The sequence below is a fragment of the Capsicum annuum genome, chromosome 5, assembly GCF_002878395.1.
Source record: "Capsicum annuum cultivar UCD-10X-F1 chromosome 5, UCD10Xv1.1, whole genome shotgun sequence".
Classification (NCBI taxonomy): Eukaryota; Viridiplantae; Streptophyta; class Magnoliopsida; order Solanales; family Solanaceae; genus Capsicum; species Capsicum annuum.
In genome coordinates, this window is record NC_061115.1 from 27,041,363 (window position 1) to 27,053,867 (window position 12,505).

The 12,505-nt window shown below is 32.5% G+C and overlaps 1 pseudogene; it reads left to right on the forward strand.

The window, feature by feature from the left end:
• The window catches only part of LOC124898457, a 21,883-nt pseudogene extending 10,733 nt beyond the window's left edge, over positions 1–11,150 (forward strand).
• The last annotated feature ends 1,355 nt before the right edge of the window (positions 11,151–12,505 follow it).

Here is a 12,505-nt window from a genome sequence, read left to right on the forward strand (position 1 = left end):
TATATATATATATATATATATATATATATATAAATTAAACGTATTTAACACGTGGCAGTACCTGATTGGTGTGTGTGTTCACTCTCTTTATTGTGACTGAGATTCAGAAAAAAATTATGTGTTTACAACGAATTAAGTAAGAATCGTGGTGTAATAGATCGAATTCAAAGTTTAGGTATTTTTCTGAAAATCTCAACCAATATTAGAGGGGTAATTATGTATTTGCTCATCGGAATAATGAGTGAATGCCCATGTAATTACTTTGGGCCAAGCACTTTTGTCGCCTTGTAGTGGACTTGGTCCACAAGGCAATGTCTATAAAAGGCCCTTTGCTTTTCCATTTGGTATTATATATATATATATATACATATATGGGCTGATCACTTTGAAAAGAAATGACCCATAATTTGAAAATGTGGATAATTGAAGTCAGTCGGTTCAATTTATTTTTTTTAGTCATTTGGTCCAATTGGACACATGCAGTCTCTACACTCAATTGATACACTTTTATACCATATTGATACAATTTTATATAATTATTGTATAAAATATGTATTTGTATTTGGTATCAAAGATTCATGTATTTGATATCAAATATTGTATTTGATTTATAAAAAAGAAGAGAAACAATTACAATGTTATAAAATCGTATTTAATTGTTAGAAAAACTACACCAATTAGAAGAATAGTTTTTTTTTTTAAAAAAATGAAGCTGCGAAAAAAACAGTGAACAAAATGACAAAAAGATTTTTTTAGAAAAAGAGGGCAATCAATGAATTTTTTAAAAAAAGTGTAGCAGCAATTTTAAAAAAATAGCTAAAAGACAAAAAAAAAAAATGAGGCAGTAGCAAAAAATGGCCTACATGGCTATATTTTGGAAATTCAAAATCAATGGCCACTCGACGGCAATTCTTTTAGCCGAGTAGTTATTTTTGTCCATTCTCCTCTATATATACTAGCGAGAAAAAGCACGGGCTCAATATTTATTTATAAATTTAATTTTTCAAAATGATTTTTAAATTTTTGATTGAAATATAAAAGTGCATGTCATTCGTTTCATTTTATTTTTAGGATATCTTTTTAGTTAATCTTTTTTAATAGATTATCTCTTTTAATTTAGACAAAATTCAACTTAATTTTTTTCTTTTACTATTATGATATATTCAATAACATTACAAGCTTTCAAAGTCTGATAACCACATAATAACTGTCATAACATGTTTACAATAACAAATTTTTGATGTCTTTTTTACTCTTCGAGAACAATGATTAGACTCACATTTAAGTATTACTATTTTAGTTAGTTTTATTTTTTCCTTTAATTAATAATATATGTGGTTATTGTCGAAATATTCTAATATGGGTTATTCTTATAAGTAATTTAAGGTTGGAGTTACGTTGATTTTATTTGGAAAATTAAATATAAAATATATTCTATTAATTAATTGAATTTCTTTATTAGGTATTTTGTAGTTTTAAACTTTTAATGGAAAAGGAAAAAAAAAAAAAGAATGCATATACAGTTAGCAAAGATGAGCAAGAAGTGAATAAAGCAAATATAATGATTGAGGAAATGTAGTCAGTTGTGGGGCAATGGACATGCGACATTTAAATGGATGATATAATACGTGAAATCAACAAAAGGGTAATGTAGTCACGACACACAATTTATTACATTGCAGCTACAGTAACAACTCTTTTTAGCCAATTAGAGCATTCTATTTTAAACTAAAATTACCATATTGCCCTTCACCGTACCTGGTGCACTGTCCCTTCTAATATAGTAGAATATATATGAATAGCAATAAAAGAAAAATATTTCTGCGTCATTCCCTCTGTTGTTGTCTTTTATAATATTAATATTTTATCTTAATGATTTAACATGTTATTAGAACGAGTCTTTATCATCTCGATTAAACACAGGTAATAATAAGAATTTATTTTTCTTAAAATAATGTCGAACATATCTAAACGTGAATTTACTGTCCTAGATATACGGGCAAAACCTACCTATCTTGGACACTTGATGTCGAAATTCATTTAGATTCGATGAATTTGGCAGACACCATCAAGCATAATAATCATGCAGCTAATCAAGATCGTGTTAAAGCCATGACATTTCTCTATCATCACCTCGATGAAGGCTTAAAAATGGAATATCTCACTATTAAGGATCCACTACACTATGATATGATTTAAAAGATAGATATGACCACCTGAAGATGTTAGTTCTTCCACAGACACATTATAAATGAACCCATTTGAGATTACAAGATTGTAAAGATATAATCGCGTATAATTCTATCATATTTTGAATTAAATCGTAGTTAAATTTATGTAGAGAAAATATTGCAGATCATGATATGCTAGAGAACATTCTCCACCTTTCCTACCTCGAGTATGCTCCTGCAACAGCAATACCGAGAAATGGGCTTTAAAAGGTATTCTGAATTAATTTCACATCTTGTTGCTGGACAATATAATGATCTTTTGATGAAAAATAATGAAAGTCGAGCTCTTGGTATTGCTCTATTCCGTGAAGTGAATATTTGCAAAATTTCACCAATCTAGGTGTGAAAGAGGTCCTGACCCCAATCGTGGTTGTGGTTGAGGCCGAGAAAGAAATTTCAATCATGGTTATCATCTTGTACTAAACAATAACCTCCTTACCAGTAGTGTAAGAAGAAAGGTGAAAAGCCTGAAGCGGTGCATGAAAAAATTCACAAAAATACATGCTAGCGGTGTGAAGAAAAAAAGGCACTGGTCACATACCTATCATACGTCAAAGCATCTGGTTGATCTCTATCAGTCATCCCTCAAGAAGGTAGATAACAATGCAGATGCAAACTTTATCTCCGAAGATATCGTTGAGCCTATACATTTAGATGTTGCAAATTTCTGTGAAATCCCGGAAGGAAATGTAAGTCACCTTGTCTGTGATGGATCTATAATAATCTAAGTATTTTACTTTTCTATTGATTGTATTAATTTATGTTTCCGTTAGTAATGCTTCCCAAGTCTTATAAATAAATAAAGCTTGTGTAATCCTTTTTAGTCCATTTCTAAAAGAATGACATCTTTCCTTTTTTGGCAATACTTTAATTTCAATTCTCCACATGACATGTTTAGGATCACTAGATTAAAGGGCATTTTGATACATTTAACACAATTTTAATTTAAGGCCACAAGATTCAAAAATCTTTTTTATTTTCTTAAACTTTGTGTCAAGTCAAAGTAGATCATTCTTTTTTAAACGGAGGGAGTATGATGTTTGCTAGTAATACTATAATATTTACTTTGCATATATTTTCATCTTGAAGAATACATAGATGCTCCTCAAATTTTATCTGAATTAATGATCAATCGCGAGAATATTTATGTAATTAATAGTGGAACAACGCATGTCATATTTAAAGATGAGAAATACTTTTTCTACTTGCCTAGAAGAAAGCAAATGTTGCAAAAATCTCTGGTAATTCAAAATTAATTGAAGACTTTGGAAGAACTACTATATTTTTGCCTAATGGGATGAAACTTGTCATAGAAGATGCATTGTTCTCTTCTAAATCCTTGAAAAATTTATTAAGTTTTAAAGATATTCGTCGAAATGGCTATTATATTGAGACAGTAAATGAAATAAATATCTTGGCATTACTAAGAACGGCTGTAATACCCATAATATTCTTAGCTCGATTCAGCTCCTAGTTGCATGCATAAGGGGCTTAAGGCTTGAAATTTTTACTAAGTGTTGAGGACTTAGTCATTTTCAAGACTCCTAAACTTTGAAAATTTTTATTTTGGTTTTCCCGACCCCGAGATGTTGGTTTTTGAGTTAATTCATGTTCAGGGATGTAAAAAGCATGTCCCGAAGGAGTTTTGAATTTTTCGAATAAGGTTTGGGCATGTTTGGACCACGAAATCAGTGGGTCACCGAGATAAGCCCACGTCGCGGTAGCTAGTCCCGACCTCATGCTAACCGCGTCGCAGTGAGGGAATCCTTCGACCGCGATAAGACCACATTGCGGCGAGGGTGTTACGTCCAGTTCTTGACTTAAATAATTGAGGGCAATTGGATCTTTTCTCCCTCAACCCAAATCGTACATAACACGACTTGGGGCATCTTTTAGGGCATCTTTTACCCTTCTTCTCAAAATCACTCTCAAGAAAACTCTCCTCCTTTCTTCAAAAACAAATTCAATTCCTTGTTCCCCAAGTAATCAAGAATTCAAGCTTCTCAAGTTCAAGAACCTTCAAGAAATCATCAAGAATAAGGTTTCTTTCCCAAGTTATGAAACTTAAGGTATGTGGGATGTTCATCCATGGGTCCCTGTTACCCATGGAGCCCAAAAAACTTATTTTCAACTGAATTATGGAATTTTTCTTTACTATGGTATTTTATATGTTCAAGATGGGTTTAATTCATGTTTTTCCTTAGTAATTCAAATTCAATTCAGCCTATGTATGATCCTATGAAAGATTTGATTTTCTTATGCTTTAAATTTTAGTTCCTATGTCTTGTTTAAGTGAATTTCATGTTAAATTCCCCAAATTATGAATTTAGCCATGTGAATCATGTTGAATTCCTATGTTTAACACATTCCCATGTTCAATTTCATGATTCACATATTTGATGAAATGTCTATGCTTTTGAGTTTGAACCATTATCACATATCATTGTTTTAAAAGCTTATTATCATAAATTATGGTCATTCAATGTTGACGGGTTATGAACACTCGATACCTACGTGTTTTACATGACTTCAGACCTTTCAAGTAATGATTTCAGTTAAACCATGAATATTACCATTTACTCAGATGTTATGATCATGATGAGCAATGTCAGTTGTTATCTTCAGTTGAACTTAATTCAGTTCAGTCCAATATCAGTGTCATTCAGTCGTGGGGAACAATTAACACCAAGTGAACGTAGGGACTGCGTCTCCCTCATCAGTTAGGCATGAGATGTTAGTAGCAGTACCTAAGTTTCAGACCTATGGCGCCACCGTAGATTTTGAGAGGTCCCCCGTCAGTTAGGCATGACACCCTTGTCCTTCGAGACTTCAACTCAGCCTTGTGGATCCACATTGTCAGTCAGTGTTAGTATATTTGGCAAGGTACCAACACCCTTTCAACTAGGGTTACAGGTTGGACCATGATAGCTCAGATTGGGGCATGTCGGTTATAGATAGCTCCCACGGTCTTAGTAAAGTATTCAGTCTATTTCAGTTTAGGTTTCGCTTGACCAAGTGTGTAGATTTTCAGTTATTCAGTTATACAAATTTTAATCTTTCAGATTACAGATTATCTCAAAAACATGTTTATGTTAGGTCTTGCATTCTCAGTTTTACATGTTTATGTTTTTCATATTAGTATCCATGCATGATCCTCAGTTTAGTTTTACAGTCTATTTAGTTTTACATGAGATGTACATACAGTATTCATATTTTACCACTTTCCATCTTCAGTTATACTTATTTTACAAAAGTAAAGATTTTAAGAAACCAAGTGTAGTGATTCACCAGCTTATCAGATTATGCTTGTTACTTATACTTTAAGATACTTAAGCTTTTAGTTTATTTTAGTCTCTTGGAGAGTCTACTTGCACTTAGCATGCATGTTTTAAGATTATATATGAAATCAGTTTTACTTATTGCATTCACCTCCGCTTACTCAGTACATTCTAATGTACTGATCCACATATATGTCTATGTGCTATATTGTCTCATAATGTAGGTACCAATTGTAGCCTATCTATCATAACCAAACAGTTTGCAGCTTCCAGCCAACAGGTGATGAGTTTTCTTATTTTGGGGACTCCAGTCAATTGTAGTTCAGCTACTTTATTTTGATTATTCATATGTATTGATTAGTGGTAGTTAGAGTCATGTCCCAACTATCTATAGTCGGTATAGTAGAGGCTTCATAGATAGTCAGTCAGAGTCATGATATTGTAAATCAAGTTTTTTCTTCAGATGTATCATGTTGTAAACTTATTCAGTATGACATTCAATCAAATTTTCTCAGGATTATGTTTCCACTCAGCATATAATATTTTTTTATATACATATTAAATCAGTTGCTCAACAGTATACCAGTTCATGGGTTAACTTAGAATCACTTGTGGTTTCAAGCACCGTGTGTAGACACGTGATTTTTTATCTTTCCTCAATTTTAAATATTTATATATTATTTTAATTATTATTTTTATTTTTAATAAATTTTTAATAAAAAAAAATAATTAAATAAAGTAAACTTCAAGATATTTTATTTTTATTCTAATTTTAAAAATAATATAAAAAATAATAAATAATTTTCCTTTTATAAATTTTTAATAAATAAATTAATAGTTTTAATACTATTTATTATATTTATAATTTTCTATTTATAAATTGTTATTATATTTTTGTTAAATAAAAAATTAATTAATTATTATTAAATTTATTATTGTTATTATTTTATTTATTATTATTACTATTATTTTTCTATATAAAATAAAACCAAAATAATAATAATAATAAAATTAAATTTTAAAACTCTTCCCTCTTATCTGTTAATGAGATTCCCCCCCCCAAAAAATAACTTTTCCCCCCCCCCCCCCCCCCCCCCCCCCCATACACACACAAATTTTCTCTATTTAAAGGACTCTCATACACATATCCAAGGGGACGTACATTGACATTAATCATCAGACAAAAACATTAGAACCAGATAATGAGAAAATAAAAATACAGTGAGAAAAACATAGTAAGGAAAAACTCTGAAGGAGAAAAAAAAAAGTAAAGAATTGAATTTCAAGTTTCTGTTCGAGTTTTGGTGTTGACATCTTGCTTTATTACAAGTTCCTATTTAATCCTGTAATATTTATGTTATTAATGCTACTATGAAAAGCATGAATAAAATGTTATGGATTGTTCAGTATGTGCAGTTGATTGATTACATAAACTTTTTATTATTACATACTATGTTATCAAATTATTGAATAATTGTATGATTGTACTGTGTTAAATATGTTGGATATAAAATACTAATATGATACTACTTGCTTTAAAATTTAAAACAAAAAGAAAAAGTAGTAGTATAAATTATTTTGCATTTACATCAATATACATGCACACCTTTTAATTTATCCGGAAATCTGTATATATTGAAATAATAAAAAAAAATCAATAAAAATTGATGTTTGATTTAGTATACAATAATGAGAATTTGAATCGGAGAAGAATTAATTTTTTTTCTCGATGAAAACCCATTTAAACCGGCATGTTGCGTCGCCGGAAAATTGCCGGAAAACTCATTAAAGCTGGAGACCTACCACCGTAACCACCCCTTGCCGCCCACCTCCCCTTTCCTGTCATCCCTCTTATGCCATCGCCGATCCGTCATCGTCTTTTTATCCTCACGTACTGTTATTTTGGTTTCATTAATTAGTATTTACTGAATTTTGTTGTAGTTGGTTTTGGTTTACTGTCATACAAAGATTTGCAACGAAGAAGAAGATTATATTTTATTTGACTATTCTTAGTTTCATCATGATTTGGATTTGTCTTTATTTAGAATAAATAGATCTAGAAAGTATTATAATAATACTAATACAATATAGATAGCTTTATATTTTTATTTTAAGTTTTACTATTTTATTATTTTTATTTATCACTATTAATAAATTTTGAGAATTATTTTGGTTAAATTAATTAATCATCTAAAAAATGAAATTTTTCTTAAATATATCATTAAAGCTAATTGATATTTTGAATAGATAAATTGTTACGAATTTATGAGTGGTGAATCAACGTCTTTAGCGCTAGGTAAATTTTTAGACACGTTTAAATTTTTCGTCTCAATAAAGAATGCGGCATACGCATCTTTTCGAGACATTTCAAAATACAAGGATGTAAAAAATACACCTTAGTAAATATTTTACTAAAATTAACTTGATAAATATTTTTCAACTTTCATCGATTTATTTAATATGAAATAATAGATGAGTTTTAGTATAAGAAAATGAACGAATAAGGTCTACAAACATAGTTTATCCAAAACAATTTAAGTCAAGATAAGTCAATAAAAACGACCGTGCTAGAACCACGGGACTCGAGGGGTGCCTCACACCTTCCCCTCGGTCATAGAATTCCTTACCCGGTCTTCTATTTTCGAAGACCAAATAAGAGTTATTTCCTTTTGATTAGGAATTCAAAAAGGTGACTTGGAACACCATAACTCAATTCCAAGTGGCGACTCTGAAAAATGACAAAACCTAATCCCTATTCAATACCGTCATTTTAATTGGAAAAACCCTTTGAACTCGATCCCTTCTGGCAAAAAAGGGGTGTGACATCTCTGGAGACTCCGCTGGGAAATAATAAGAAGTAGATCTTTTTATATTGACTTATACTTGCTTTAATTATTGTTGATATTGTGTTTGTTGGCCTCATGTGCTATTTGTCGCTTATTTAATGCTTTGATATTATTTGAACTGTATTATATATTGTCTTCTCTCGCGTATCCCCTCTGAGTCTCTGAAATAGGATAGAGGGAATGCAGCATATGCATCCCACCTTCTTTTTTAGATGATCGCAGTGTCAAGGCACCTGGTGAAGGATATAGTCACACATAATAGGTGGGGTTCGGATCGACAACGAAGGCGGTGTTGCCCTGCTACCGACCAAGTTGTACCTCCCCGGCTCGAGTGTCCACTCGAGTAATCCAGTCTAGACACCTATCCCTATTAGTTTTAAACTTAGAAGAACTGAAAACTCAAAATCTAGTTATCCCTATTAGGTACTGCTTTATTTGCATCATATGCATTTGATTTAGCGGGACTCGGCACGGGGGCCGGATATCTCTAGGACAGGTGACCTACTTTATAAAGACCAACATGTGCATCCTACGTGCTCTTTGACATTTATTTGGAAGGCTTATTTTATTGTTGACCGGCTTTTAGGCAACTTTAAAATGCAAAAGATTATATTATCCTCAAAATTATTGAATTATTTTTCAAAGGGAAATTTTATTTAAAAAAAAAAGAAAGAAAATTTTTAAATATAGAATAATATACTTTTAGAGTTTTCATGAACTACGAGATTCTGATTCTCACTCTTTAGTGGGATACGTAGGAAGTCCTTCCCAGGATTCGACCCTATCTTTTGAAAAAATTATTCGTAGATTTATTAGGGAATATTTTAAAAATATGATTACTTTTATAATTCTTTTCCTACTCTTCAAGTCTAATTTTTATAATTTTATATATCTTAATAGCCCTGAATCTTTAGGGATCATGAGGCTAAATTTTTACAAATAAAAAATATAAATAAATCTTAACAACCCTGAACCTTTAGGGGTCTTGAGGTTGAGTTTTGTACGACATAATTTTCAAGAACTACGCACACCTGATTCTCATTTGAATGAGACACGTAGCAGTCCTCAATGGATTCGGTGATCTTAAAAAAATTGGATGTCTTTCCTTCTAAAAAAATATATATATATATATTTTCAAAAATTAAAAATGTTATTCAAAAATAAAAAAATTGTTTCTCATATTTCAAATAATAATAATAATAAAGGTATATTTCTTCTTATCTTTAATTTTTTTCGAACTATGTAAGATCTGATTCATGTCCTGGCGTGATACGTAGGCAACCTCTAAGGGGTTCAATCATAATTTTTGAAAAATATATGCCTATAAAAGCCCGGATGAAACACAAAGCCTTCCAGGATAGGTTGGAAAGTGCATATTGAAGCATGACATATAACGTCGCATTATAATGTGTTAAATATGTAACACTCACCTGTTTGCTACTTGGTAACAGAAAGATAAAGTAGTTGGTGGTTGATTTGTGATTAAACTGGCATCACATCCGTACAACACCAGATACAAGGGAAAAGGGAAAATGACCCGCAAGGAAGGTGTAGGGTCTGACAGTGAGGAGGAGCAAAATTAATTGATTTCGCAAGAACTAGCATCAATGGAAGAGATTAAGATATTGAAACAACAGATGGAAGAGATGTACCAAGCTTGGTTGAATGGACAAACCCCGCCTTCTTCAATCCCTAGACTTTCGACTTCGAATGATCCAAATCCTTCTTCAGCTCAAACTAGCGATCCATTATACCCACTTGGATTCGGTCCATTTTCTAATGTGACTGGCGTTGCTGGTACTTCTACCATGCGACCATCAAATCCGTCTGTCACAAATAACCCGTTTTTTCACTTTTGTAGCACCAGCTACCGCGGGCTATCAATCGAAAACACAGAGGAATATGGGAGAACCAAGTCATGATATTTTGTATCCTCCTAAAATGACTTTCAAATCCCAAAATCCACATGATCATGCTCATCAACACGATACTCCTATCGTGATTGAGAAGATTGCTAAGAATGAAGACAAGAGGAGATGGCCAGAAAAGTTAGAAACTTGGAGCAGAGTATGAGAAATATGCAAGGATTAGGAGGACCAAAGAGTGTTTCATACAAGGATTTATGTATGTTTCCTGACGTCCATCTACCTTTGGGATTCAAAATGACAAAGTTTGATAAATATAAAGGTCATGGAGATCCTGTGGCTCACTTGAAGAAGTTCTGTAATCAATTAAGGGGCGCAGGAGAAAAAGAGAAATTATTGATGGCTTACTTTGGAGAAAGCCTAGTAGGAATAGCTTCTGAATGGTTCATTGATCAAGAAATTTCTCGTTGGCACGTATGGGATGACATGGCTTGGGATTTCGTTCAACAATTTCAATATAACATTGAGATAGTGCCAGATCGCACTACGCTTGCCAACATAAGAAAAAAGATGACCGAAAGTTTTTGAGAATATGCCGTCAGATGGAGAGAGCAGGCTTCAAGAGTCAGACCATCGATAAAAGAATATGAAATAATTGATATTTTTCTGCAAGCATAAGAACCTAATTATTTCCATCATTTGTTTTCTACTATTAGAAGCACATTTACCGAAGTTATCAAAGTTGGAGAGATGGTATAAAATGGAATCAAGTCAGGAAATATTATCAGCCAGGCCGCTTTGAAAGCAACAAAACAGGCAATTCAAAGTGGTACAGGAAGTTTCAAGGGAAAGAAAAGAAAAGAAGATGTAGCAACTATCATGCCAAGTCCACGACAAAATTGGAGGGGTGCGCGTCAACCATACGCATAAAACCCATTATGTTATATTCCTTAATCTCAATATCCTATTTACAATGCACAACCATATGCTTGGGCTCCTTCTTACCCGCAATGGCGTGCACCAGCCATCCAAAATCATCTACTGGTCCCGCAAGTTCAAAGAGGCCCTCCCAGGTCTAATTTTCAGCCTAGAGCAGACTTCAAAAGGGATAACATGATAAAAGATAATTTCACTCCTATTGGAATAGCTTACACCAGTTTATTTCATAGGCTGAGAAAAATGAATATTCTAAACCCAATTGAGAGAAGGATCCCGAATCCTTCTTCGAAGAACTTGGACTATTTTAGAAGATGTGAATACTGTTCTGATGCCCCTGAGCACGACACAGAGAAATGTTGGTATCTAAAAAGAGCTATTCAAGAGTTGATTAATACCCAACAGATCATAGTAGAAAGTTTAGACGCTCCAAATATCAATCAAAATCCGCTGCCAGATCATAATAAAACAAATATGCTCGAAGTGATACTCAGTGGTGAAGATGCTACGATTTCCTTTAAGCCGATCATTAAAACTAAAACTGATTCGGAAAAATCAGCAAATGCTGTGAATTTGACAAAAGAAAAGCCTGCAGAAGCGGAGGTGGTCATAACAAAACTCGAATCATCGAATGTTTCCTTGGTGGAAGGGAAAATTTTTTTAGAAAATATTGGGTCAAGTCAAATAAAGCCAAAACTCATTATTCTCGAAATATCCAATAAGCATCTTTTAATCATAAAAGGAGCTCTCATAGCTCCTATTGTTATTAAACCAGTGTCATGGCTGCCTATAGTTGATACCAAGGCAGTTCTTTGGAATTATGATCGCATAATGGCGATGCACAAGGGGAAAGAAGTGACTGAAGAAGTAAATGAAGTAGGGGGATTAACTCGATCTAGAAGATGTTATGCTCCAGTAGAGTTAAGAAAGAATAAACAAGGAGGTGAAGAAAGAATGACAGTCAAGAAGCCTGTCACTGATGAAGAAGCTAAAGAATTCTTAAAAAGAAAAGAAAATTGCCAGAACATTCTGTTGTAGAACAGTTGAAGAAGACACCAGCACAAATTTCTTTGTTATCTTTATTGATATATTCAGAGGAACACCGCAAGGATATAATGAAGATTCTTAATGAAGCATGTGTTCCCCAGTGAGATTATAGTGAATCAACTGGAAAAAGTTATTGGAAGGATCCTTGAATCAAATAAAATTACTTTCTCAGACGATGAATTACCTATGGAAGGTACTGAGCATAACAAAGGTCTGTATATTTCTGTGAAATGTGAATATTCCATCGTCACTCGAGTGTTAATTGATGGAGGATCAGGCGCTAACATTTGTCCTATGTCAAA